The following is a 26,219-nucleotide window of genomic DNA, read 5'->3' as shown; positions in this document are numbered from 1 at the left end:
TTTTACAGATGGCTTGGTAAAGTGAGTAAGAACCAAGAATAAGGGATAATTATTCATAAATGACATTTCCCATTTCTGGGGTTTTTTTTAACAGGACAGATATTCTAATGTTCAGTTCTAATGACAAGGAAGAATTTATGGTCTCTCTGTCTTATCTCCTGGGAGTGTAAATGCTTTACTTTCAACTCTTCAAGATGTTCCAGTTTTCTTAAAAAAAGTCCCTAATGCATCTTACTTCAATTTTGGCATTTAACTTCAGTCAGTGTTCAGAATCCTGTGTCTGTAAAGACAATATGTCAGATAACTGGAGAGCTGTTTAGCTTTCTAACATGCCTTCCATAGCAATCTCCAGGAAAACATAATTTCAATGATATGATTTCATAAGGTTAAGTTGTCCTGGATATGAAGCACTAGGTCATGTTGCCTGTTTATTTTCAAACCCAGGAGGTGTGTGACGGGAAGTGTTCCCTTCTGGGACTCTGTGAAGCAGATATGTGGTTAGGGCAAGACAGACAGATGAGTCATAGGTGCGAAACCATCATGATACTGAAGAATTTGACTGTAGCCACTTTCAGTGTTACCTTGTTTTGAGGAGACTTCCTCTACCCACACTGTGCTGCTCACTTGTGACTCACCCTCAGACAGATAAACCTGAGAGTCTGTTGAACTAGAGCAGAGAATATTTCACATTTCTAGGTACATGCAGCTTTCAGGACTTAGTACAGCTGTTTTCTCCTTCAAGATGTGTAGATTTAACAGCCAAATTAGACCAGAGAGAATCAGATGAATAAAGGTTTAATCTCGTGGCTTCGTTTTGTAGCTCATTGACTGGAGACACGTTGGGAAGCCAACAGAGATGTTCATTATTCTCCAGGAATCTATTCCCAAGGTCTCCAGAAGAGACTTTTTGAAGCCTGGAAGGTCCTTGCAGGCTGAGCATCTTCTCTGTAAACTGTCATTCATGTCTCATCTATTGCTCCAACGAGAAGCCTATCTTTTTTCATATGGCATAATACCCTCTAATGGGCTGAGAATACTCTTAAGTCTCAGTGACAATAAATAAGGGACAGGAACGAGGGAGCTGTATAAACTTGTTACTGAAAAGTGAATTTAATAGAATAGTAATCTCTGCGTCTCTCTTTCCTTTAAAGAAATTGTGTATCCAGTGTTAAAAGACCCTATGACAGCTACACAGAGGGACTTTTCTTACTTTCTTGTGCATAACTCATGTGAAAATCTTATCTTACCTGGCCGATCCAGCAGAGTCTTGAGAGTTTCCAGTATCTAGCTAGAAATTTATAGACAGCATTGGTAAAATCCACTGATGAACCATGGGAAAATGGGTGCAGTCTGGTGTGTCTTCAAACAATTTCAAAGAAAAACACAGGTTACTGTCACTGTTAATTTTGAAAGGGAACTCAGGCAGAACAAGAGAAGTACCCACTTCTCCATTCCAAGACATGACTCATATAACTTTCTTTTTTGTCCCCTCTTTCTTTCTTTATTGTTTTTATTATTTAAGGTAATCCTTTGTTTCTCATATAAAAAATAAAAATTGGTTACACAGTCGGCTGTGTCTACTAGACTGTGATATTCTTTTAACTGCTGAAAATTCAAGGTACCCAGAATGTCCTGTTCTCCTCATTTAAAATCTTTTCCCTGCATAAAGCACCTGTAGAGTTCCACTTCTGTAATATAATCATCCTGCTTCATGAAAAAATGTGTACATGGTGCTCTACCAGATATGCCATCTTTTGTTTGGTAAAAACATCTTAGAACTATTTTCAAAGAAAAGGATATGGCTGAAAAAAATAAAAGTGCCAGAGAGTCATGAGCTACATTATCTCTGTGACAACGTGGATTTTCATCACTCTTTCAAAGCCAGCTTCCTACAGCATGTGTGATCACCACCTGCTAAGCACATGGAGACTGTATGAAGGGAGAGTTTATTCAGTGTTTAGTGAATTAGCTGCTCATGAAAGGGGGCACAACAAAGATGCACTTACTCAAGAAATATGTGTAGTAAAGGCAACCACAATGGAAGTAAAGATTCCTACTCCTCCAGTGCACAAAATGCGCTTTACTGCTAAGGCAGAGATGAGCTCTGCTTCAATGCTCACTACAGCTCTGGCCCCTCAGCTCTCCCTGTCAACCAAATGCCCAATTATTGAATTCCCTGGATTCATGAAAATGCATCTATGAGAGTCTGGATTGTCCCCATAGCTATCTTTCACATAAATCACCATACTACCAACAAATACCATTCAATGTTGACGTGAGACAAAATACCTATGAGTAACCTAGGGCTGGCTAGCATTCTGCAGAGTTTCCTGACCAGTTTCTTTGAAACACCAATAGACATGTTATAGTATTGCAGAAATGGACTATTTTTACACTGATTCTGAAACAAAGTTCTTTTAAATGCAGGCATTAAGAAAGGTTTTTAAAATTTATTGGTGAAGTACAGTGACTGCCTATTTGCTGGATATCAGAGAAGGCTCTATTATACAGGTTTGAAGTAATATGATTTTTTAAGCAACTTCATTTTGTTGTAAAAATATTCACTGGTTGTTCCTAAGAAAATGTCTCTGCCCTAAGTGGTAGTGTGCTTGCTGTATTATAGGTATAGGTAACTATGCATTAAGCTCAGTACCATGGCTGCTGTAGACAGCAAAGCTAGACCATAGCTGGCAGTCCCTGAGACAGGTCCTACATCTAGAAGCCTTCTTCAGGTGCCTTGCAGCTTGTCCAGCTACATCTGTCCTGATTTCAGCTGGGACAGAGTTAATTTTCTCCTTAGTAGATGGCACAGCTCTCTTTTGGGTTCAGTATGAGAAAAATGTTGATAACACACTATGGTTATAGTTGTTGCTAATTAGTGCTTACCATCAGCCAAGGACTTTGATGTTTCCCATGCTCTGCCAGTGAGCAGATGTACAAGAAGTTGGGAAGAACGATATCCAGGACTGCTGGCTTGAACTGGCTAAAGGGATATTCATGCTGTGGAATGTCAAGCCCAGTATATAAACTGGGAGGAGTTGGCTGGGAGGAGCCGACTGCTGCTTGGGGACAGGCTGTGCATCTGTCAGTGGGTGGTGAGCAATTGTCTTGTGCAGTACTTGTCTTTCTCGGGTTGCATTTCTCTCCCTCTCTTGCATTATCATTATCATTATTATTATCAATATCATTATCAGTGTTTTTATTCTTGTATTATCTTTGTTTCAATCATTAAACTGGACTTATCTCAACCCCCAAGTTTTTACTTCTTTTATTTTGATTCTTCTGCCCTTCCCACCAAGTAGAAGAGGGTAGTGAGTGGCTGCGCGGAGCTCAGCTGCTGGCTGGGGTTAAACCACGGCACATCCTGTCTTCTGCACAGTGTGACAAGCTGTGCAATGAGAAAATGGTGCAGCCAGCAGAGGGCAGTGAAGGTTAGTTTTTGGAGAAGTTACATAAAACAGTCTCAAAGTGGTCGAAAATGTAGGGCAAAAAGGTCAAACAAGAGCATGTTGTGAACTGCTGCTATACATCCATGTCTACTAATTGCTATGAAACCCAAGTGAACCCTTGTGATCATGTGATCTATAAACCTCCTCTTTAATGGCCACATTAAACAATGCAGTTCCTTATTTATGACAATGGAGCTCGTAGTCATTTCAACAGGGGGAAAAACCTAATACAAATTATACTCTCCTAAAATAGGACAAACAGCTTAAACCAATAGCCAATAAACCCACAGCTCCTCATATAAATTCTATTTTATCGGTCTGTTCTGGATAGCAGTTGTTTTGTTTAAGTTGATAACAGGTCATTTTTCCCAAGACAATTAGGTGCTTGGATGAAAAAGAGAGAGGTCTAGAGAAGTCAGATGTTGCTCAGATCAGACGAAAAAATATGCTTCTGTCAGCCAGACACAAAGCTCTTTATCACAGCTCTTAATCCCATATGCTAGGAGTAATGTGAATTTATAGTAAAGAACAACCTTTTTTGACTTGGGTGACATCTGCTAAGGATGTAACTTTTATCTAGGGAGTTGGGCAAGCCAAGAGAAAGCAAGCTGTAAGTGTTATTTGCCTCTGAGAATCTGAGCAACATCTTTTTGAGCCTAATTGTGGCTCTAGGTGCTAAAATTTTTAAAACTGATCTTTTGACATTGCTATGCTAGCCGAAGAACAGCTTAATAGCAGGAAATGCCTGGAGTGTTAGTGGGAAATTGTATTTATTTATTCTGTGGAATATCCTAAAGGAGCCCTTCAGGAGTGGGACCCTGTTGCAGCTCTGCTGTGCTGCAGAGCAAAGCTCTTGTGTGCTGTAGACCTGCGTTTCTCTGCTGTATGTCTCACACCAACTTGGCTATCCTGGCCATGTCAGTATATCCTTGACCTTTCTGCCCTGAGCTTCCCACCTCAAAAAAGGATTATTAATTCCTGCAATGTAAACTGCTCTGACTGAAATGACTATATAAAAGCGAGGCTGTATTTTGATACAGGATAGATGAGAGAAAGCAATACCTCTTTTATGAATGTCGTAAGTCCAAGAGAAACGTCCTGGGCTGTTTAAGTGAAATGAATTGTCTTTGCCTTCCAAATTTTCATCAGAAACTGGGAGCTGTAACTGTCCTGGTGAAATTCCTGTCTGACCAGAGTAACAGAGTCTGGCAAGTGTACCACAGGACTCCAGGCATAAAAAAGAATACTCCTCATAAAAACGAAAAAAAAAAAAAGCAAAATAAAACCTTGTAATGATGATGTGAATTTCAAATACTCATGAGAAGGAAGAGCAAAGTCCCAGAGGAAGAGGAGGGGTGAGCCACCCACCTTGTGTTCCCAGCAGAGGTTCCCGGGTGGGATGCAATCAGCTGGTGATGAATGCCCTAATGTTCCTGACTATCAACTGTAATGATAACAAAAGCTCTCAGTGCCTGTGTGTGCTTATTTAAGGAAGAATACAGGACGTGTTACGCTATGTCACACGCAATAAGCAGATGTTAATAAGTTACCTGTTTGCATATGAGATAATTGCTGTTTCTGTGTTTTTATGATGTCTCATCAGCTAACATCAAGAAGTCTGGCTGGCGCCAGACTGGACGCCAGGTGGGATCTACCTGGAAAGATGGCAAATATTTGACTTGGTGCTGATGAGCTGGATTTCAGTCATGGCTCTCTGTCCTCATCAAGTGAATTGTGGGAGAAGTAGTGGGTGTGTTTGAACCCTGTAAAGTCCTCTTTCAATGGCTGCTGTGTTTTGCCTGTTCACTTGTCTCATCACTGTAACGCAACCAAGAAGTTGTGTTCGTGTGAGCACACCCAAAGTGCAACCAGAGTGGCTCTGCTCGGGGCAGATGCTGCTCCCAGGGGCACAATAACCCCAGGAGGGTAAGAGCCTCCCCTTGCAGGAGGAACTGCTGGGGATTCTTTCTGACAAACGGAGTCTCCCGCAGGTGTGCAGTGGAGGGCAGCCTGCTTACACGTTCCCTCTGCTGGGGCTGACTTCTCTCCTGGGTCATGGGGGCCAGCTGAGGATTTCAGGAGCGCAGGGTTGCGCCAGTTTAGCTGCTGTGCAGTATTTTAATGGAGTCAGTGCACTGTAATGCAGCAGCACTTCTGTCAGGCTGACGTACTCTGCCAGCGCAGATTAAGTGAAATCAGTGAGCACAATAGTTGTAGGCAAGTCACAAATAAATTATATTCATAGGCTTTAAATATTTTATTATTTTTTTTCCCTGAGGCTAAGAGGGGTGGTAATTCAGTCTCCTATGCCTCTCCTACAACAGACTTTCACCCAGCCACTCCTAGCTATTTAAGGGCAGATTTTAGACCTTAAAGAAAAATGTCAGCATTCATCGTTACCTACTTAAGTGTGTAAAATAAAAATCCCTATATCCTCACCCATTAGATTAATCACTAAGTTGTTTTATTTCACTTTGCTGTGTTGAACTGGAGGAGGAAGAGGAAATTGCTGAAATATTTTTGTCTCTTTTTTTTTCCTTTGTTTTGAGGTGTTCATGTGTTAGAGTGAAATGAAAACACTAATCAAGGAATAACCAACCTTTCTTACTGTTCCTCTCCTCACACCCATTTTTTTTCCAAAGCCAGACCAGCATCAGCTGTTTGGAGGATGGAGTGGACAGGCAGCTCCAAGAAAGGTGGTTCATAGCCAGAGGAGAGTGGCAGTGGCCTCCTGGGACCCCTCCAGCAGGATGTGGATGAGGTGGAGGGCAGCTGAGCCCTGCATGGGCTCATTGCTTGGGTATTTAAGCATTGCAGGCCCCTAGCAGGGCTTGGTGGCTGGTCATTTACATCACCTTTGAGTTGCATGCAGATACGATGGCCAGGCAGTCCCTGTGCCCAACTTTTCATAAGACAGCCTATAATAGTAAAGTAATGAATAGAATTTTGAGGTCCAACAAGTTTATGACAAAAGTGCAGGTGTTGAGAGCATTGGGAAGCATACTTCAAAGAAACTGATGCTTTCCAAAAAAGCAAGATTAAGATTTCAAAACTTGTGACAGAATTACAAGTTCTTAAGGTTTATCTCTTTCTCTACTGTTCTTGCTTTGGCCTGAGTGAATCCCAGACCATCCTATTTTAGTTGTAGAGAGTATTTTCTTGAATCCTTTTAAAACCAATCAAAAAAGTCTTTTCCTTAGCACTTATTTTCCCTCTGAAATATATAATATTAAGATTCTTTGCTCATAAGAACTAGGTTATGCATTTTAAAGAGAGGAAGAGAAAATAACAAAATAAAAAATTTTAATGAATTGTTGAATATTTTCATATTCAAAGACCTGAAAATGAAAGCTTAATTTATTTTTTAAGTGATTTTGTTCCACTGCAGCCACAGTAAATGGCATTTAATGGAATAAGGTAGAATAATAAAAATACCGAGAAGAACAGTTGATCAGACATAAACAAAGTTTTTCTGTTATCTATGTCAGGGAAAAATGAAGTTGAGAGTTGTGAAGAAAAACATCATAAGAGAACTGATCTGTTAACATTGGGAGTTCAACTTCTAGAATGTTTTTCATCTTTAAGGAAAAAATGCTTACTGCTGTACAAGAATTGGCTACACTATTTTTCTTGTTTTCAACAAGAAAATTGTATGGTTTACAAGTGGAAAAAGCAAGACATAGAGAGGCAAAAATATTTTGTAACCATGCCACAATAGGAGCTAAGAAGTGAATTAGAGTATTTTAAACCTGGCAATATTCATAGTCAAACATAATCAGTTTATTTGCATGTAAGTGGAATTTTTTTGTGTAAAGACTTCCCTGTAATCTCCTACAGAAAGCAGGAATGCATGCATTCTTTAAAATGAAACTGCATGCTCTTGGTTTAGGCTTATTATTTTTTACAATGTACCTTTACATTGAGGAAGTTTTGTGTTTCTTAATAGCGAACTATAACATGTCTTCTTAGCTGAGAGAAATTGCCCACTTTCTGTTGAAAAGGTCAAAAATAAACTGGAAATTTCCATGTTGATAAGAAAGCCTGAAAGCAAAAAATATCATACATGAGGTAATGCAAAATGTATGTTGCTGTGACAGGCTCTTAGCCAGAGTTGTTCTGAGCTGATCCTACCTTTTTTCTGCCCTGCTCTCTCCTTTCCCATCTTTTTCTTCTTTCCCATTCTTCATGGCTCCAAACCTAAAGATGGCCAGATATGAAATGCTGCCAGTCACGGCTCCTAAGCTTCAAAAGGATCTCTCATCAGCAGAGACAGAGGCTCTTTTGTGTAGCTTTTGGAAGTGGCTCTGGCTGCTTCCGTGCAGGCAGGGAACTCCGGAGCTTCTCCTCACTCCAGCCTCTCAATGCACCATCTGGACGTCGGAGGGATTTTTGTGTATCTTTCCCGCAAGGCTTCAGGCGAGGTAAGGCTGCAGTCAGTACGATGGTCTGCAGGGAGATGTCATTCTAAATGAATGAATACAAAGAAATGAGCCTCTGCATTTCGGTCCATCTCCCCAAAAGGTACTTTTGGCCGTGTGTTTTGCCAGCTCAGAGTAATCTTAAAACTACTGGAAACATGCTAAACTTGTGCTGGGAATTCATCACCAAATGGATGCATCGCCATGGGTACTGTAACAGAAAAACTGAAAACCAAACTAAATAGAGGTAGTGCTAAAATATTTAGTTTAATACCATTGTCATGGGTTTCTGAGGGTCAGGAAATACTACTGTGCTTTCTGAGAGCTGGGATTTTATAGGAGCTGTCATCTTGATTTCACAAGGCTTTGCTCTAATTTTTTGTGTTCTGCTCTGTGAAAACGTGGGGCCAAAGTTCTGCTATACTGTCAGGCCAGTTAATACTACTTAGCAAGGGCAGACAATGTGTCAAATGCAGGACCCGGGAAGAGGTGACCCTTGTCTTTTGAGCAGGTGATACAAATTGGGTGAGAAGGCATCATAAGAACAGCCACAGTCAATCAAACCTCAGATCTGTTTAATTCAGTACTTTGTAAGCTAAGATGGCTAGCAGGGAATACTTAGCAAGGATATAAATCATAGTGTAAATACAGAAACTGTTTTTCTGTAATACAGCTCATGAGCTGGGAGAGCGGGAAGAGAGTCGCTGAATGAGGCTGTGAAAATCCTCTCGCATCTCTTGCAGTACAGAATTTTAAATTGCCTGTGGTTTACTCTTATGCAGAAAGATAGTGTTTATCAATGGCTTTGCAAACATTAAACCTTGCATTTACTTTCTCTCTGCTTTCTGGCAGCTGAAGTTTAGCACCACTGCTCTCTGGGGCCAGAGGTTCCCCGAGGCAGGTGCGGTGTCTTTCTGTGTGTCAGCAGCAGAGTGCCAGTTCTCCCTGGGGCTTTCACGTGCTCCTATTCACCACTGTTTCTTCCACTTCACAGATCCAGAAGACCTTACCCCTGGTCAGTGGTTCACAGTATCCATGCCTCTATAGATCATGTGACTGAAGTTCTTGTTTTTGATGTCAGCATAAGGGACTGGAATTGTACGAGTGAAGTTGACAACCTTCTGTAGTGACTTAGATGTGATTACTGATCACTAGTAAATCTCGGCATACATTTTTGAGAAAGAAGCAACAATCAAGGAAGAAAACTCTCCTGGGGAACTCTTACACCCTTCTTTGTGGATCTGAGGGACCTGTGAAATTGTAAAGCTCGTGACCACTTCATGTCCCCTGCTCAAAGAGGAGGTATACAGGCACGAAAAGTTTCTTGTACAGTTTCTTGCGTTATTACTACATTTTTTTCATGTGTGTTTCATGAGTGGAAGCACTTTGGGATGTACTTTCTAGTATTTTAACCAAAGGGGAACCTAAATATTTTGTGCTGTGAGTTACCTTTTAAAAATACTTCCAGATGCTCTCAGAAAATGCTCCTGGAACGTTTGACCATTTAAAACAAAAGATCATACTGAGTCTAAATCATCAGAACCTTTTTACACCTCATGGCTAAAAGATTTTCAGGGCACACAAAGGCACTACTGAAGGCAGAGCTGAGCAGTACAGCAAGGAGAGAGTTTGCTGACAGTGCAGTGTGCACTGCACAGTGGGTACAAGATGGTGCAGCTCTTTCCCCTTCCCTAGGCAGCACTCTAGCATATTAACAACTTTTATTCAGCATTTAACAAGACCATCACTGTGTCTTGGCTGCATTTCTGGGCAATGACGTTCTGACACTACCTCAGGGTAGAAATGCTTTAACTGTAACACAAATGTACCTTACAATAATGGAAAATCCTTTAGCAAGATGGAGAGTAATGCACTCCAAACAGAGGAGCTACTCTGGTGGCCCCAAGCTGACATCTCCCAGCGCAGCCAGAAAGACAAATTCACAACAGTAGCAGTATTTTACAATAATTTACATGAAAACCCCCCAGAATAACAGAACTGGGGGTTACTTTGAAAACAGAAGAGATTTCTTTTTTTCCCAGCACTAATGATACTGAAATATTTTGTGTAACAATTTTATTGAAATTACACATTTCCTGGAGAAAAAAAAAAATCCAGTTTTATCCCTTCCTTTTTCATCCATTGCCATTTGGAGGAATCTCTTCTTCCTCAGGAGGCTCTATGCAAATGGTAAAGTTGCTTCATAAATAGAGGATACAGAAGGAATATTAATTTTCCTTCTGATATATGTCACTGGCCAAAGTAACTGAGAGCTTTTCCCCACTGCTTTTACTGTGACTGATTTGTAGGTGGACACATGGAAAAACCAATGGAATACTGTTACGTTTATAGTGTAAAAGGGCCGAGGACCATTTTGAAAGGTGGTTAAGGTCACAACGTGTGTTGTTCAGCAGCACCTTGGAGCCAAGGAGTCTCTCTCTCTGTGACTCAGCTCCTCCCAGGTATGTGCCTTGGCTGTCTTCCCACTCTGCAGCAATACCTGGGCATGCACCAGCCCCAGAAAGTTGTCCCTGGTCATCCATGGGGTGCAACCATGGGGTCGGAGGCTGTGGGGGTGCCAAGGCATGTCACATGCTGTTTGGGCAACTGAGGAGCCTGTTGGAGGATAGGGATATGGGGGAAGAGAGGTACTGCAAAATGCAGTAGCCTCACATTTTCCACAGCCTGAATGTTAGCGTATAGCAAAGACTCAGGTGTGTCATACACATGGCTCCGAGCATCAGAGCCTCCCGAAGGTACTCCTCCCTCCACCTTCTTTTCTCTCAAAAAATATAAAGGGTTTATTAACTAGCAGTGGATGTTGCCATACAAGGGAATTTAAATACTTACAAGATCTCTATGACCCAGACCAGTGTGGCCCAGCAGAGCTGTCTGGGAACAACTGTCCGTGAATGCCATTGCAAGGAGATGTGGAAGGGCCATTGGACACCAACAGGCAATACCTTCGTCTGCATTTGCAAACGGCCTGAGACAAAGCAGCCAAAACTATTTACTGCTTTTGCCTCCACATTAAGGGCATGGAGTGGGAGGCTGGAGGCATGTAATATCTGCTGCATGTGATGCTCACTGCAGAGGGCAGAGAGTTATTATCATCTCTGTGGCCTAGGCAGCAGGGGGTTATTCTGGGAACCAGCAACAATGGCTAATGTGTTTGAGCTATTTAGGCTTTAGAGCAGTGAGGTATTCTTGATTCCCAGTGTTCTAATCCAAATTTGCAGGTCTTTGCAACAGTGACCTACAGATCTTTACCAAAACTAATTCAATCTCTTCTGCTTTCAGGCAAAAGAGTAGTTTGGTAGTCTCCTGATGCAATCTTGCTGTTTATTATAGGTATAATTGCCCTGACCAAGCAACTCTGATGCCTTTTGTATTTACCCAAGTTTTGCACACTTGAATGGTAGTGCAAACTCAGGCACAGAGATATAAACCATGGAGCCTCTTGTACTTATTTTCAAACATCACATCATCTTGCTGTCTGCTTTTGCTCTAATTTGTGGGACTCCTTGTACTGAGAACGTGGCCTTGGAGATTTTTGCCTCAGGTCTCTTGTGGTATATTTGATTCCTCATGGTGTTCACAATGACAGAGGACCTTTCAAGATTCAGTCTGAACTGGTGAATTTTTTGACTGTAATATTCCAGTTGCTTTGTAAAGGCTGACTTCAGGGACTTGGCATAGTCTAGCTAGGTGAGTGTTTGCCCTCAGTTCCTAGGAATTATTAACAGGGTCCCCTCGTGTCTCAGCTGCAAAACTGCATGATCAGATACAACTGATAGACCAAGTCTGATAGAACTCCTTTTCTAGGTTATGTGATAAAAATCACATCTCTACAGGCACAAAGGAGCCCAGGGACAAGATGGCAGGCAGGAGAACTCAGTCAGAGAAAGGAACATGGTCTCTCCCAGGGCTGTCTCAGCAGTGCCTTCAGCCCCATGTGCCAGGGATGACACCCAACACTGGTGATGGCTGCTCCCGAGACCACTCTGGACTGAGGGGGATGCTGCCTAGGAGTATGGGATATATTACAGGAGCCAGGGGAAGAGTATTTTGGGATCACACAAGATGTACTATGGGAGGTTTAGGGGAGTTAAGGAGAGGGATAAAGGAAGTCTGGGGAGGAAGAAATGTCTGGGAAAATAGTCACGGCTGGTTGTAGGTAACGAAGCTGATGGTCATCCAGATTTTCTGGCCATCCCCTGCTCTTGACCAGCTCATTGTGTCCTACCTTATTATTAACTCAATTTCTAACTATTTTCCTTTGTGAGGGGACTGCCTGCTGTGTGCATGTGTGTTGGGAGGTCTGCATGACAGTAGCTGAAGCTGGGCCATGGTCAAGTGAACCACATGACTGTGGAGCCAGCAGTCACACTGAGTGAGAGTGTACAGTGTTTGATAGCTAGCAGATATCAAACTGGAGTAGCCAGCAAGTTGAATAACTGTCTTAGGAGCCAGATTCCAAAGCAAACATAAGATATGTGTGCCACTGTGTGTGAGACCGCCAGAGGAGTTGGCTACATGGGGACCGGGAGGTCCAGAGCCACTGCTGGAGACCTTGTGGTGTCTGGCGCTGACTGAGACCTGTGTGTTGGCATGTGCAAGAGGGCTCTAACCCCGGCTTTTGTGTCTCTGTGCCAGCACCTGGGGTGACTGGGATCCATGGACAGCTTCTGTGCAGACCAAGTGTCTGGGCTGGACAGCTGCTGCAGGGATTTCCCCTGTACATACGCACATTCTGTTAACAGACCTTCCTCCTGGTGTGCCAGGGAGGTGAACAGCATGAGGCTGCTGTGCATGCTGAGGTGCCTGCCTGTGCTGATCTCTGTGTCTGGCTAGGTAGATACATGTGGTGCAGTGTCTGTGTGTGCCTACTGTCCTCACTGGACCTGGGCACATGCCAGGGACAGCCTTGCCTTTCTTTGGCTGCTGGATTCAGAAGCTCCCTATCAGCCTTTTTTTCCCTCACCTTCTTTTAAAAGTCATTCTCACATGAAGTACAGCACTCAGCTTGCTGCAGTATAATCTCATAACCAACCTCTTATTAATAAAAATCTGTGTAAAACTTCATTTGACATACAGTGTTGTAATAAAAAGCTGCCTTTTGAATCTTTCTGACTCTTCCCTATTTTGAAGGCACTTGCTGCTAGCAAATAAAATGTGAAACCTTTCTTTGACACCTATTCTGATGTCTACACTGTTTCAAATAGCTTTCCAGAATTTTCACTGCCTGTTTGGTCCTAGGAATAGGTGTTGATCAGCCATCAGTTGAACCCTAAGTGTGACAGTTGATGCACACACAGGGACAAGCATTGATTAACTTCTTCATGAGACAAAAAGTGTGTCTAACTGCATTGCACTACAGCTTCTTAAGAATGTAACTCCCCAGAAAGTGCCTTTTCTTGCCTGCTAGCTTTTCTTGGTGGAGCAGGTCCAGGATAAAACACATAATTAAAACTTGTCATGCCTCAATCACTTCAGGGCAAATAATCCAGATAAGTTTTTTGGTTTTACTAGTAGGTAAGAGGATAAATTTGGTATTTCCTGTGATATAATTCAAATTTATGGCAGCAGGCTTATTTGTATGCCAGATCATGTAAAGGGCGCAGTCAGTTTGGTGCCACAGCTTTTCTTGAAGATGATTCATATCAGACTTATCATATCAAACAATGTCTAATATCTGTTCTTGGAAATGAACAAGAGTGGTGAGATAAAGACTGTAACAGAACATCACAGATTTCAGGAAATTAGTTATTTTTCACTTTAAGTCAAAAACTGAATTTTTTTAGCCCCATATATATATATACACATATCCCCAAAGGTCTCTCTTATTATTCTTGTATGATTTCACATTTAATGTGATTTTTTGAAACAATATCTTGTGGTATTGACCTGTCATACCTGAATGGAAAAACTAAAAAGGCTTAACTGCAGAAAACTTTTATCTAAGAAAGGTACATGGTAGGTGGATCCCATAGCAATCAGGTGTAGGAGTTAAAATACAGACAGACCTGGATTGAGAACCATATGTTGTGGAGATAAAATCAAACCAAGCATAATCTTGATTCAATAGAATTCACTCATCTCGAGGCAGACATGGGTTATGCAATAATCCTGGTCAACATAATTTCTGAAACTATCATATTATATCCAACTCATGATAAGGCAGCATTGAAAGAGGGAAATTGCTTTGATTTATTTTATCTATTAGCTGATACACTGCTCTTCGTACAGGAGTTCTACCTCACCAGAGAATGTTCTCAACTTGGTACGTGCACAAAACCTCTCTTGGAAGACCACTGTTAGCATTTCATTCACTGTTCAGCACATGAAGCCGCCTTCATCACTCTAAAGTATGCAAACTTTTTATGGAAGAGCAAATTATTTATGCTGTCGGATTTCTATGCTATTGTTCATGAAGTGGTTTCCCCAAATACAGATTAAGATTATCTGTAGTTTTTCCATATTTTGTAGTTCTTGACTTTGCTATATTTGTAATATTTTGAGGTGATCATGCCTATGTGAATGTACCAGGGGGCAGAGGGTTCCAGCAGATATCCTTTCTCAGTCTCCAACTATGTCCAAATTAACTTTTAATATACAACATAAAGCTGTGTATAACTCAGCTGTAATATCAAAGTATAAGCCTGAGCAATTGATTCTTGTGATTGAGAGAAAACTATTATTGATGTTGGTGCATTTTCATGGAAAATTTGAGAACTTGGTGAAGATTGCACTGTTTATGGTATTCCTTCTGACTTTCTGCAAATATGAATCTGTCTCGCTAGAATGACATCTTTATTGTTTCCTGTTAGATTATCCCCATCCAAATCTTAACTTGTCTTCTCTGCAACCATGAGATATGCAACTAAAGTGGCAATCAAGGAAGAAGTTGAAAGTACTCTTCAGGCTTTCCATGCTAACACATTACTCTGAGAATTTATAGTAAAAAATGAATCCCACCCCTCAAATTGTTACCTTTTTTTCCCCAGATATTTAAAAACTACTACTGAATCTTCTGTTTAGATAGCAGATGTCATCCATCGGCAAGCAGGAAAAACTCCAGTGTAGAATGCTAGCTCAGTCTCTAGTCCTCCTTCACAGCTCTCACAAAGTATGCTGGCTCATGTTTAAAGGAACAAATTGGAGTTTTGTCTGAATAAAGATTTCATTGGAGTAAAGACTTCATCTGAGGACTTTAGTCCTAAAATTAGAAGCATCTGTTCTGATATAAAGGTAACATGATTATTGAAGCAAACTTTGATGACCAAAATTGTCAAGACTGTAATAAAATTAGTGTTAAACAAATTTGGTTTGCTGCCTAGGGTATAGCTAAGCAATCAGATTTCAAATGATTCGTCTCAACCTTTATTCAGCTGAAAAATTGGGGGGATTTAAAGGCTAACAGCTTTAAACTAAAACATTAAAAGTTTACACTATTGATCATTACAGATGAATTGAGTCGTTACAAAAGATTTTGTTATTTGAAGTTTTGCTAAATATTATAGTATTTTTCTGAAGCTCAGGGTTATGAGGGTTTCAAGTTCCTATATTGTACAGGTCAGAAAAAGCTGGAACAATCAGGTTAGTCTGCTCAGTACTACACCTTGAACAACATGCAATATGCAAAACACAGTGCAAATTGTATTTCTCTAACAAAATCATTTTCAGAATATGTTTTTAAACATTTTTGTACCATCAGTATTTGGGAGAAATAAAAAATATTTTTTTATTGCTAAGATATTTTAGCATGACAGTGTTAAAAATCCTGTATTAGATTGGTCCTTGCTACATGAGCTCTTCAGTTGTCTGTCTAGTAAGCAAGGAGAGAAAACAGTCCAAAAATATAAAAAAGGACATATATATTAAGAACAGACAATACATTATTACAGCTGGGCACTGTGTGATAAGGTGTAGCGACAATGAGATTTTGGGTGAAACAGAAAGCAGTCTGTACCATGAGAGATGTCTGTGGTTCATATGATGAAGATAATAATCTCTTTTGGAAAAAAATTTAGTACTAATACCAGTAAGACAGGGTAGGGATTTAGAATTATGGCTTGAGAGTACTGTTCACAGTGGATTCCTGCTGGGAGATTTCAAATATGTGGATAGAGCCAGTGATTCTTGAAGATGAACTTGCACTGAAACTGTTTTATTTCCCTAAATTTTTCTGTAGTCACTTGTGAGAGGGGTGACTCCAGATGCTTGTCAGAAGATCCCAAGTGGCTTTCTGCCTGGCTTTGCTCAATCGGAAATGATGACTTTAAATTTGGGGTTTTTTTGCCTTTTTAAACATAAAGGTCCTGAACAAAATTCAGTCTATTGTCTCTAAAGTAGTGTCTCACTAAGTAGAGAGCCAAGGTACCTGTGGTGCTTACTATCACTTGCTTTACATGTTTGCAGCATTTAAATATTTGTTCCTTCAGCCTCTGCCCTGAAGATATTTCCCACCAAAGTCAGGACTGTCTTGCTCAAGCTGGGAGGGGAGGTGGCCATCGGTTAATGACTATGTAAAATTTGATTCATTTCTTATTATACAGTATGTCAGATTAGATGAGTAAGTGCATTATCCCCACTATCCTGTGAGTTGTTTTAATAATAACGAACAATATTGCTGGTAGAACTGTGAGAAAGGATCTGGGAAATAGAATTGTTTCTGTATAATTCAGTGCACCCTACCAGTCCCAACCAACAGAAAATGTAAATCTGCTGCATACCCACCGCATAGCCCAGATGTTTATCCTTGACAAAGCCCAGTTCCTTTTCATATCTGTACACATCTATAGTTCATCCTGACTCCAGACACTGGTCCTGATGAGTCTTTGGCTCTTTGCTGGGCAGATGACTGAGCCAGTGGGCTTAGCTAGAATCAGTGCTAATAATTGCTGGGCTCCTGTTATGTGAGTACTCTCCCTGTATTGCATTAAAGGGCCAAGCCATGCTTTTTCCCTGTGGGAACAGTCCTAGGGTGCTCAAATACTTTGGCACTTAGTGAGAGGCGTTCACCATCGTGGTGCTGTTCAGACTGCAGGAGCTGGATGTGCTGGGTGGGCCCCCAAACTGCCTTGCTGAGGAGGAAGCTCAGCTTCTGCATTGCACAGGAGTTGGCAGGCACAGAGGTGGGAGAAGGAGCTGTCAGAGTGTGGGTCAGGAGGTTAATGGTCTGGATGGCTCAGAGGTCAGGGCTCAGCCTGACTAGTCTAGGCACAAGGCCATCTTAACTAGTAAACAGAGTTCCCTCCACTGTCACATTTATTTATATTTGGGCAAATTCTGCCAAGCATTCTAAACCAGCATTTTATACTTGCCTCTGGGAAGATGTTGAAAGCTTTCAGCTCCCATTAAACTCATGCTTTTCATAGGTATGGGTAAACCTTTAGTGCACTTTTCACTTCTCTAGTCTCAAGACAACAGGGAATAAATTTTCTCTGTTCTGTAAAAATATGGTGTCTTCTTATGCTGTGTGTGGGGTTTGGGACCTGGACATAATCCACAGTGGCAGGTGTGGGTGAGTGCACCAGCCTTCCTGCTCTGCACCTCGGTTTCCTTGAGGAAGAACCCCAGGCACAGTGGCCAGACCCAGGCATCATGCCCTAGGCAACAGGGATTGGGACTCCAAAGGACATGACCATCCATGCCTGCTCACCCTACAGTCTTATTCTGGCACTTTACGGCTGACTGGCATATTAATTGTATTTTCCAGCCCTGCCTTTGTCTGTGCCTGTGACCAACATGTTCTTCCTAAGTCCTGGAACAACTTCACAGTGTAACCTACTTTAATGCAGCTTTGTGCAGCAGGCACTGGAATTCATACCCACTCTTCACATCTGGTATTCCCAGTGATTCCCCCATGGTCGCTGGCTTAGGGCAACACGTACAAGTCTACAGAACTTGTGTAGCTGTGTTCTGGTATAGCCCAGCATAAATTGCTGTTTTCCCATCAGTGGACATGTTTGGACATGAAAGTCTTAAATCTATGAGAGAAAAACCTTGAGAAGGCTGTTTGTGTCTTTTGCATTAATCGTCATTACCACCCACACTTTAAAAAATATTCCAGAAAAATTTGTCAGATAACATCATACGTGGTTCAGATATAAATTCCTTAGCTTTTGAGTAAAAATGAAGAGCAAGTATTTACAAAAGTATTACGATTGCCAGTCAAAATTTAGTTGCCAGTCATGATTTAATAAACTATTCTGTCACTGTAAAATATTAGTAAGATATTGAACAAGAAAAAATGTTTTTCCTTTAACTGAAATCCCCTGTTATTCCAGAAAGTTATTGAGTGTAGAAGAGAGAATTTCATCATCTTAAGTGCTCTTGAAGGACATTTTTTGCACATGTGAAAAACAGGGCAAAGTGTAGTGACAGACTGGATTATTTTGATGAAAAGTCTCACAAGTTGCCAACACAGTGATAAGTGTTCTTTGATACTGAACTGATTATTTGCCTTTTTCCTTTTGTTTTCCCCTCTCTTCTTTCCACTTGGACTATTATTCTGTTTAACTGGCATTTCAAATCAAACCAGAAAAGTAGATAATTTACAAAGGAGATTAAAAAATTCCATTCAATTGAAAAATTTCTATCTGATTCTAAATTTCTGAAAGAACCCACCCAATAACTTAGATCGAAATAGTATTTGAAACTATGTCAACCAGATTTTAAAATTCACAGGTAGTTATGACATTCCTAGGTAAATGAAAATATATCTCCATTCAAAACAGAGGCAAAGTATTAACTCATTTGCCTAACCTCATAAACCCTGAGGAAGTCTGCCCTGCACCTCGCTGAGGAACAGCTCCCATTGGAGACCATGTTCCATGTGCTGGGTACACTGATGCAGCTCTCTCTGGAGAGATGCACCTTTCCTGTATCCCCCAGCATGGAAGAAGAAAAGCCAACCCTTCACATGGGAGTGCTAATTACAAATCCTACATCCTACTACCAAGAGCAGAGAAGACTAAATAGAAATTTCATTTGATGGGTTTCTTTTTACTTGTCTCAGTAGTAATGCTGCTGGATGATACTACCCGCTCCCTCAGTTAGCTCTTTACTTTGCAACAGTGAATAAAACGAGAAACTAGACAAATCTGAAAGTCACATGTGACAAGAAAGAATTTAACACCCAATAGTTGCATGTTTTAGGGCTTTTCCTCTCTGTTATGAGAGACAAATCAGTTGTGTGCAACAGATTTACACTCTGTTAACTTTTGTGCCTATGGATGACATCAAGAGAATATTTTTGAATCATGTGAGACATAAGGAACCAGTTTTCCATCTGAGATCTTTTTCAGAGGTGAAGGTAGGGGGTGATATTTTTTCTGATTTTTTAAGACAGTTTCTCCTTTCTCCAGACATAGCTCCCTGCTTTTCTGCTGGTTCAGTTGATCTGAATCTTATAGATTTTTGATGAAGTGTCTATTCAAATAGGAAGTGTTCTTGCTTAGGCTTAATTTTATAGCTTTCTATTTTTGCCCTTTAATTTTTGACCTATTAAAATTTCTTGGAGTACATAGCTGCCTGCAACTAGATACGTTATCTAGTCTAACCACACAGTGCATTCAGAAGAAATGCTTTAAAGCTGTTTATGCAATATCTTTGCTTATTATCATCACTTATCTTTTGAGCTATATCAATAAGTTAGAAGATGCTGAGTAAATAATTTCACCCCCTTGAAGTGCCTGACTTATTTCCATTCTGCAGCTGGAAACCACCAGAGCATAAAAAACAAGCACTTCAATTACAGTGTAGCAGTACTTAAAATATAGACCTGTGTGAGCAAGAAATGTATTTCCTGCATATCCTTGGTGCAGTTGAGGTCATAGGACTCTCTCAGAGTGGGTTGGTTAGATACACAGTGTGGTGTGCAGAGGATATACCCACCCCCACAGGCCTATCCCCCTCTTTATTTTTTAGAATAATGGCATCTTGAGCAAAGAAAGCAAAATTCGGCAGCACATTTCTAAGGTAAATAATGGCCTTTAGTTTAATAAGATCAACACTATTACACTGAAGAAATTGTTTTACATTTATATTCTAGTTATAATTTGGAATAGGTGAATTTTTCTTGCTGTTAAGATTTTGGTTTTAGAGATCTCTGTATGTTTGTTACAGCTAAGAAGTGGAAGTAAACCTATTACAGTAGCCTGATCTGGCCTCATTTGTTGTCCATGATAGGACTTTCATTGCCTTCAGTGGGAGCTGGATCATGCACTTAATGCCATGGTCATTTGCTCTGAGAGGCTCACCTAAGATCTCTTCAGTCAGCTTTCTGGAAGCTTTCAAACTGTTGAGTCTGAGAGTTGGCCAGAGGTTTGAAACTGAACAAAATCCTGGCATCAGACACCTGGCAACATCATTAATCACTGGTGAAAAAAAAAAAAAAAGAAATCAGGGACACAGTGCCAAATCCTTGTTTGACTCCACCACATTTTTATATAATGGATGTGCATAATGCCTTATCAAAGCATAGAACTCAGGTTTCCTTCAACATGTAGACATAAAATGCTCAAAGCACTAAGAAACAAATAACAGCATGAATCCTTTTAAGTGCAAAATGATTTTTTTTTTTCCTTCCCTTTCCATAGCAATTCTAAAATACATTACAAGCTGTTGCTCTTGTGAACAGGTCTGCTCCGGCCACAAAAGCATGTCTGCCTCTAGGATCTCTCTTTTGTGATAATTGCCACAGTATTACAGATTTCTTCTGCAGTGACAGGAAATGAAATTCAAATTTTGCTTTTCTGCTTAGCCCACATAGATATTTAGCCAGAGATAGTAAGAAAATACTTTGCAATTATGCTAGCTGAGACTCTATTATCCCTTCAAATCCGTGGTCTGCACATAAGGGCAATCTGAAAGGACTATTTCAGTCATTTAGGGTGTATGTTTCTCTGGCACACTCATAATCTGACCAAAGCCATTATTTGGAAGTCAGTTGCACTCAATCATTTTGCCTGCTAATGAGGAGTTACTGAATCCTCTGAGCATTAATCCCATTTAGGAAAACACAAAGGCAATCTGTACCTTGTATCAAGCAATTATGATTGCATTGAGCTTGAGGAATTCAGTTATTTGTTGGATGTTGTTTTTCCCACAACAGACCCTGTAAATAAAATTACCAAGCCTTTCAAATGTTAATTTGTTAAGAAAAATATAATAGCTAATAAAGACAATTAAGTTTGTATTGTAAATACTGGACTGCAGGACTAAAGCTGCCATGGCTTATGAAGAAAGCGTGGCACAACTCTATGGAACTGCTAAGGCTGGAAACTATCTTCCTAAGTGAATAAAGGACATATGGGTATTAACATCAGTCACAAAAATATGTTTCGTGAAACATCAACGTAACACAGGGTCAAAGAAAGTGTGGCCTGATATGAGTATTTTTTTCATAAAATGGTAGTTAAGCAGGAAATAATGAAGATCTGAGACTGCAAATTGAAAAACATGGACAAAATGTCTAGCCAGCATGCAGTTGGATAAATACATCATGCAATTGGTGAGTGACTGGCTCACAGGTAGGGTGCAAAGAGTTACAGTAAATGGGGCTACATCAGACTGGTGACTGGTTGCTAGTGGGGTTCCACAGGGCTCCATTTTAGGTCCAGTGCCCTTCAATGTCTTCATGAAGGACTTTGATGAAGGACTGGAAGGTAAGTGTGCCAAAGACACTAATTTGGGAGGAACCAGTGACGCCCTCAAAGGCAGAGAGGCCCTGCAGAGAGAACCCAACAAATTAGAGGGCTGGTAATCACCAACCATATGAAGTTTAACAAAAAGTGCTGGATTTTGCACCTAGCATGGGGCAGCCCTGGATATATGGACAGACTGGGGAATGAGATGCTGGAGAGCAGTGCCAGGGAAAGGGACCTGGGAGCTCTGGTCAATGGCAAGTTGCACAGGAGTCAGCAGTGCCCTGGCAGCCAGGAGGGCCATCTGTGTCCTGGGGGGCATCAGGCACAGCATCACCAGCTGGGCAAGGGAGGGGATTGTCCCCTCTGCTCTGCACTGGGGCAGCCTCACCTCGAGTGCTGGGGGCAGGTTTGGGTGCCACAATGTAAGCAAGATATAAAATTATTAGAGAGGAAGGCCACAAAGATGGTGAAGGGCCTTCAGGAGAAGCCGTATGAGGAGTGGCTGAGGTCACTTGGTCTCTTCAGCCTGGAGAAGAAGAGACTGACGGGAGACCTTATTACAGTCTACAACTTCCTTGTGAGGGGAAGAGGAGGGGCAGACTCTGATCTCTTTTCTAGTGACCAGTCACAGCACCTGAGGGAATGGCCTGAAGCTGTGTCAGGGGAGGTTTAGGTTGGATATCAGGAAAAGGTTCTTCACCCAGAGAGTGGCTGAGCACTGGAACAGGCTCCTCAGGGAAGTGGTCACAGCACCAACCTGATGGAGCTCAAGAGGTGTTTGGACAATGCTCTCAGGTACATAGTGTGATTCTTGGGGTTTCCTGTACAGGGCCAGGAGTTGGACTTCAATGATCCTTGTGGGTCCCTTCCAACTCAGCATATTCTATGATTGCATGATTCTAGGATCAGTAATATGGCACTTCTGGAAAAAAAAAATAACTCAGAGGTAAGAGCATTATATAAATAAAAGATTGGAGCTTGTAATTCTTTGTGCCGTGCTCTTTGTGCCTTGGCAATAACCTGGCTATGCTTATTTGCACCAAAAAATTAAAAAAAAGGTGCACAATTTTTAGGTCTGAGTTCAGGGATGTCAAAGTGTGTTTTGGTAGGAAAAAACCGACAGGTCTTCTTCCTACTTTAAACAAAAAGAAAGATGTGATTGTAGATTGTGATTTATTCCCTTTTAATATTTTTCATTCAGAAGACAAACATGGTTTATAAAATTGAGAGACAGAGGTAAAATATAATACAGTTTGTATAAATCATGGAGTCCTTGATGTCTACAAGTTTATGCTCATATGCATAACTTGTCCGGTCCTGGCTATGTTGCTATAGAAGCTGTTTACAGAGTGCAAAACAGGACAGATTTCCAGTGTTCTGGGCTTCCGCTTCATCCAGAAACACTGTGAGAAAAGCACGCTGCTGTTTCAGCACTTCCTCTTTCAATCTCACTTGGAACATAGGAGCTCAGGGAAGTGGGCAGAGGAAAAGTCAGCAAGAGAAGCCTCTGTTGCAGCTGGAGAGAGCAGGAGAGAGAGACACTTGAGAGGAAAATAGTGCAATCTACAGTAAGAACTTTGGCTCGATGCCTGTCCTTCAGACAGACAAGTCGAGTTCAAGTGAACCTCATTCCCTTCTGGCCATCCTTACTACCTGCTGCCTTACTCCCTAAGTGAGACCATTATAGGACAGAGAGGTCAGGAAAGAGTCATTGGAAACTGTAAAGGTGTGGAAACTGTCCTGTAATCTCATGTGTCTTCACTATTGGTTTGTGTTAGCAGAAGAAATGCCAGGCTCACTAGACTGGTGCCACCAGACCTCAGGAAAAAGCCACAAACATGTGTTTTCAAAATTCAGCCAAATGTGAAAGGTGCTCTACAAATTAACGAGGCATAAATCACTCTTCCTTTTTTTGTTTGGTCTCCACAGAGATCCAAGATATTTTTGAAGCGCTCTAGCTTTTTCCAAGGCCAGATTTATATCTAGACAAAGTAGAGCAGAAATACTGTCAATGTTGCGTGTACTTATTTCCAACATGAAAGACAAAAATCAGCTCCTTTCAGGTTGTGACAGACTCCAAACTGCTTTTCTTGAACATGAGCACAGGAAGAGATGAAAAAGGCCACATATGTGTCATGAAGTCACTTTATTGGCAAATAAGAAATTGAGAAAAAATTGTTGTTGGATCCAGGTGTCCTTGATAGGAAGCTGAGATATGTGCCTGAGATGTGACTCCTCTCTTACCAAGAGATCACTGACTCCATAGTTGAGCTGTTTATTTCCAATTACTGCTCCAGGTAACTTACATGCACAACTCTCAGTCCCTGTTTTTTTTCCTAATTTGCTGCTCTCACAGATGTGGTGACTGCTTACACAACACACTCTGACTTCCAAGGACATGAGCAAGGTCCACTTTCTCCATCCCCTATTTGTGGATGAATACCAGCTCTAAATATTACTGAGACCCCATCCTGGGGCTCACACTGATGATCCCAGCAGCACAGGAGGAGCAGACCTTTCTCAGGGTAGTTTGTGTTTTCCCAGCTGTGCTTACCTGTATGGCTTCATGCTGATCTCTGTGGGAAGAACACCTGAGCTTAGTGAATGTAAGTCCATCATGAGGAAGTAAATTACTTGGGTCTTTCTGGTTTTCCAAGAGCAGAACTAACCCAACAGGAATCGCTCAGATTGAGTATGGGTATCATATTTTAATTCTGTAAAACTTGAATTCACTACAGTAAAACATCCATCAATAATAATACTTTTTAATCTCCTTCCCTGTCTATATTCCAAGACAGATCCCTGTGTTGCTTGTGTCCACATTTTACTCATTAAATAATGTGTTCATGATGTTGCTGTCACTTGTTCACAGTGGTAAAATATTTTGATTAAAGATCATATGTAAATGTTCTGTGATGGGAATATGAAATGTGTGTGTCTGTGTGTGTAAGTCTGCATCTCCTATTTTTTATGGTCTCCAGAGATGATATAACACTGGGCTGGGAGTTAATATCTGTTCTGCCACTAAAATAAAGCAAGGAAAAAATCAGAAGATACTAAGGTTGCAGAACTGTTAAAAAATCATGCCTTTGTTTGCAAGTTTTTTTATAAACCTGAATGTAAAACCTCTTACATAGATAATCACAGTAACTAAATATCCACATTTTAAATTCAAATTTAATCATTTTCAGGGCTGGAAGATCAACTTTAATTTGAAAATCAAGTAAGTATGGAACTTATTCAGAAAGAACAATAAAAAGCAAATGTCAGAGAAGATGTATGCTATAAAAACAAGATGGACAGCAGAGTTAAGAGGTCATAACAGAAAAAGGTTATACCAAAAAAAAGTTTGAGGCAGTGATTGGATGGTCTGAATTTTGCGAAACTAGAACAAGTAAAATGAGAGATAAAGTCTTTCAAATTCTGCATGACCTCAGATGCAGAAGCATTTCTGTTGTGGCACTGGAGTCACGGGAGATGTGATCTCAGATGATGGAATTGATAATTAAATTTGTGCCAGGAAGCTATACCTTTTAATGACTTTGCAGTTCCTCTCACGTTATTAATAAAATAAAAATAAAAATAAAAATATCATGCTTATTATGGAAGTGATTGAGGACAACCAGGAGCAGAGCCAAGTTGTGGTAGCCACCCTGCCAAGAGAGAGTTTGTAGGCTGAAGAAAGTTACCCAAGGAAAAATAACGTTAAGAACCATCTTTGTCCCTGTGTGATGATGAGAGGCAGCAGCTGTCAACACTCCCGAAGTGGAGAGCAGGGATGTTCCCTCCTTAGCACAGTGATTAACAAGACCTGCTCAGCCAGCACTCCATGGGCATGGACAGCAGAGGCCAGTGAGATACCATGCAGGGGAGAATGAGCTGTGAACCTTTTTTTCTTGCCTGCCTCCCTCTCACTCTGGACTGGAGGGAGAAGGACTTTTCCAGTTGTGATTCATAGCTGAAGCTTCTGCATCAAACCTAAGGCCCCTATGCTGTCACTTTTGAGGGAATCAGCTGGCCTTGCTTTTTTCTTCCAGTACGTTTGGGGGTGGGGTGAGTACAGGCAGTATGAATTTGCAGTACAGTAATGGTTAGGGTACCTGATGAAATGGAAATCCTGGGATTCAGTAAATTATTTTTAGTGGAGGAGTTTTAAGCTACGCATTTATGCATCCCAGAAAAGCCTTACTTTAGAAGAAAGATAATCTCTGTCCCCACTGCTGAAACTGGGCTTTAAGCTAAAAGGAGAGAGTCACAGCAGTCCTTCTCTAGCTAGAGGTGTTTATTAGAAGGTGATGGCTTTCCTGACATTTTTTGAGGATCCATACCAGCTTCATGGGCCGTGCACTCACTAAGCCCAGAGTGATCCCTTGCCACAGCTGTTTGTGTGCTCAGAGGAACATTTGGTCTCAGGGCTGGGTACAAGGGCAGACTCAAGTGACTGGTTCTCTTAAAACCAAGGTGCTCTGGAGGATGATCAACAGCAAATCTTTTAGGCAGATGGAAAACATAAAATAAAATCTAAAAATTCCCAACAGCAAATGCTTAAGTAAAACACATTAAAATGATGGGAATTGTTTCAACACAGGAATGTTTTCCCAGATCAGGGCCTCCAAGGCAAGACCTTAATGCTTCAGGCAAGCTATCCCCTAAGAGTCACTAATCAGCAATCACTACACACAATCTATTATTCTAAT

At 41.0% G+C, this 26,219-nt stretch overlaps 2 long non-coding RNA genes across 2 annotated transcripts in view; one reads left to right on the top strand and one right to left on the bottom strand.

Annotated features, from left to right (window-relative positions):
• Positions 1-6,823: 6,823 nt before the first annotated feature.
• LOC120411880 overlaps positions 6,824-26,219 on the bottom strand; it is a 126,860-nt gene continuing 107,464 nt past the window's right edge. The window contains exons 9-11 of the long non-coding RNA XR_005604436.1: positions 20,134-20,250; positions 7,581-7,913; positions 6,824-7,490 (exon numbers count right to left, since the gene is read on the bottom strand). This is a non-coding gene — a long non-coding RNA (uncharacterized LOC120411880). The remainder of the gene's footprint in view (positions 7,491-7,580; positions 7,914-20,133; positions 20,251-26,219) is intronic.
• LOC109144554 lies at positions 7,793-12,991 on the top strand. The gene is made up of 2 exons (XR_002045393.2): positions 7,793-7,870; positions 8,862-12,991. It is a non-coding gene; the product is annotated as an uncharacterized LOC109144554 (long non-coding RNA).

The sequence above is a fragment of the Corvus cornix genome, chromosome 2 (genome assembly GCF_000738735.6).
Source record: "Corvus cornix cornix isolate S_Up_H32 chromosome 2, ASM73873v5, whole genome shotgun sequence".
Taxonomy (NCBI): Eukaryota; Metazoa; Chordata; class Aves; order Passeriformes; family Corvidae; genus Corvus; species Corvus cornix.
This window is presented reverse-complemented; position numbering and strand designations above follow the sequence as displayed.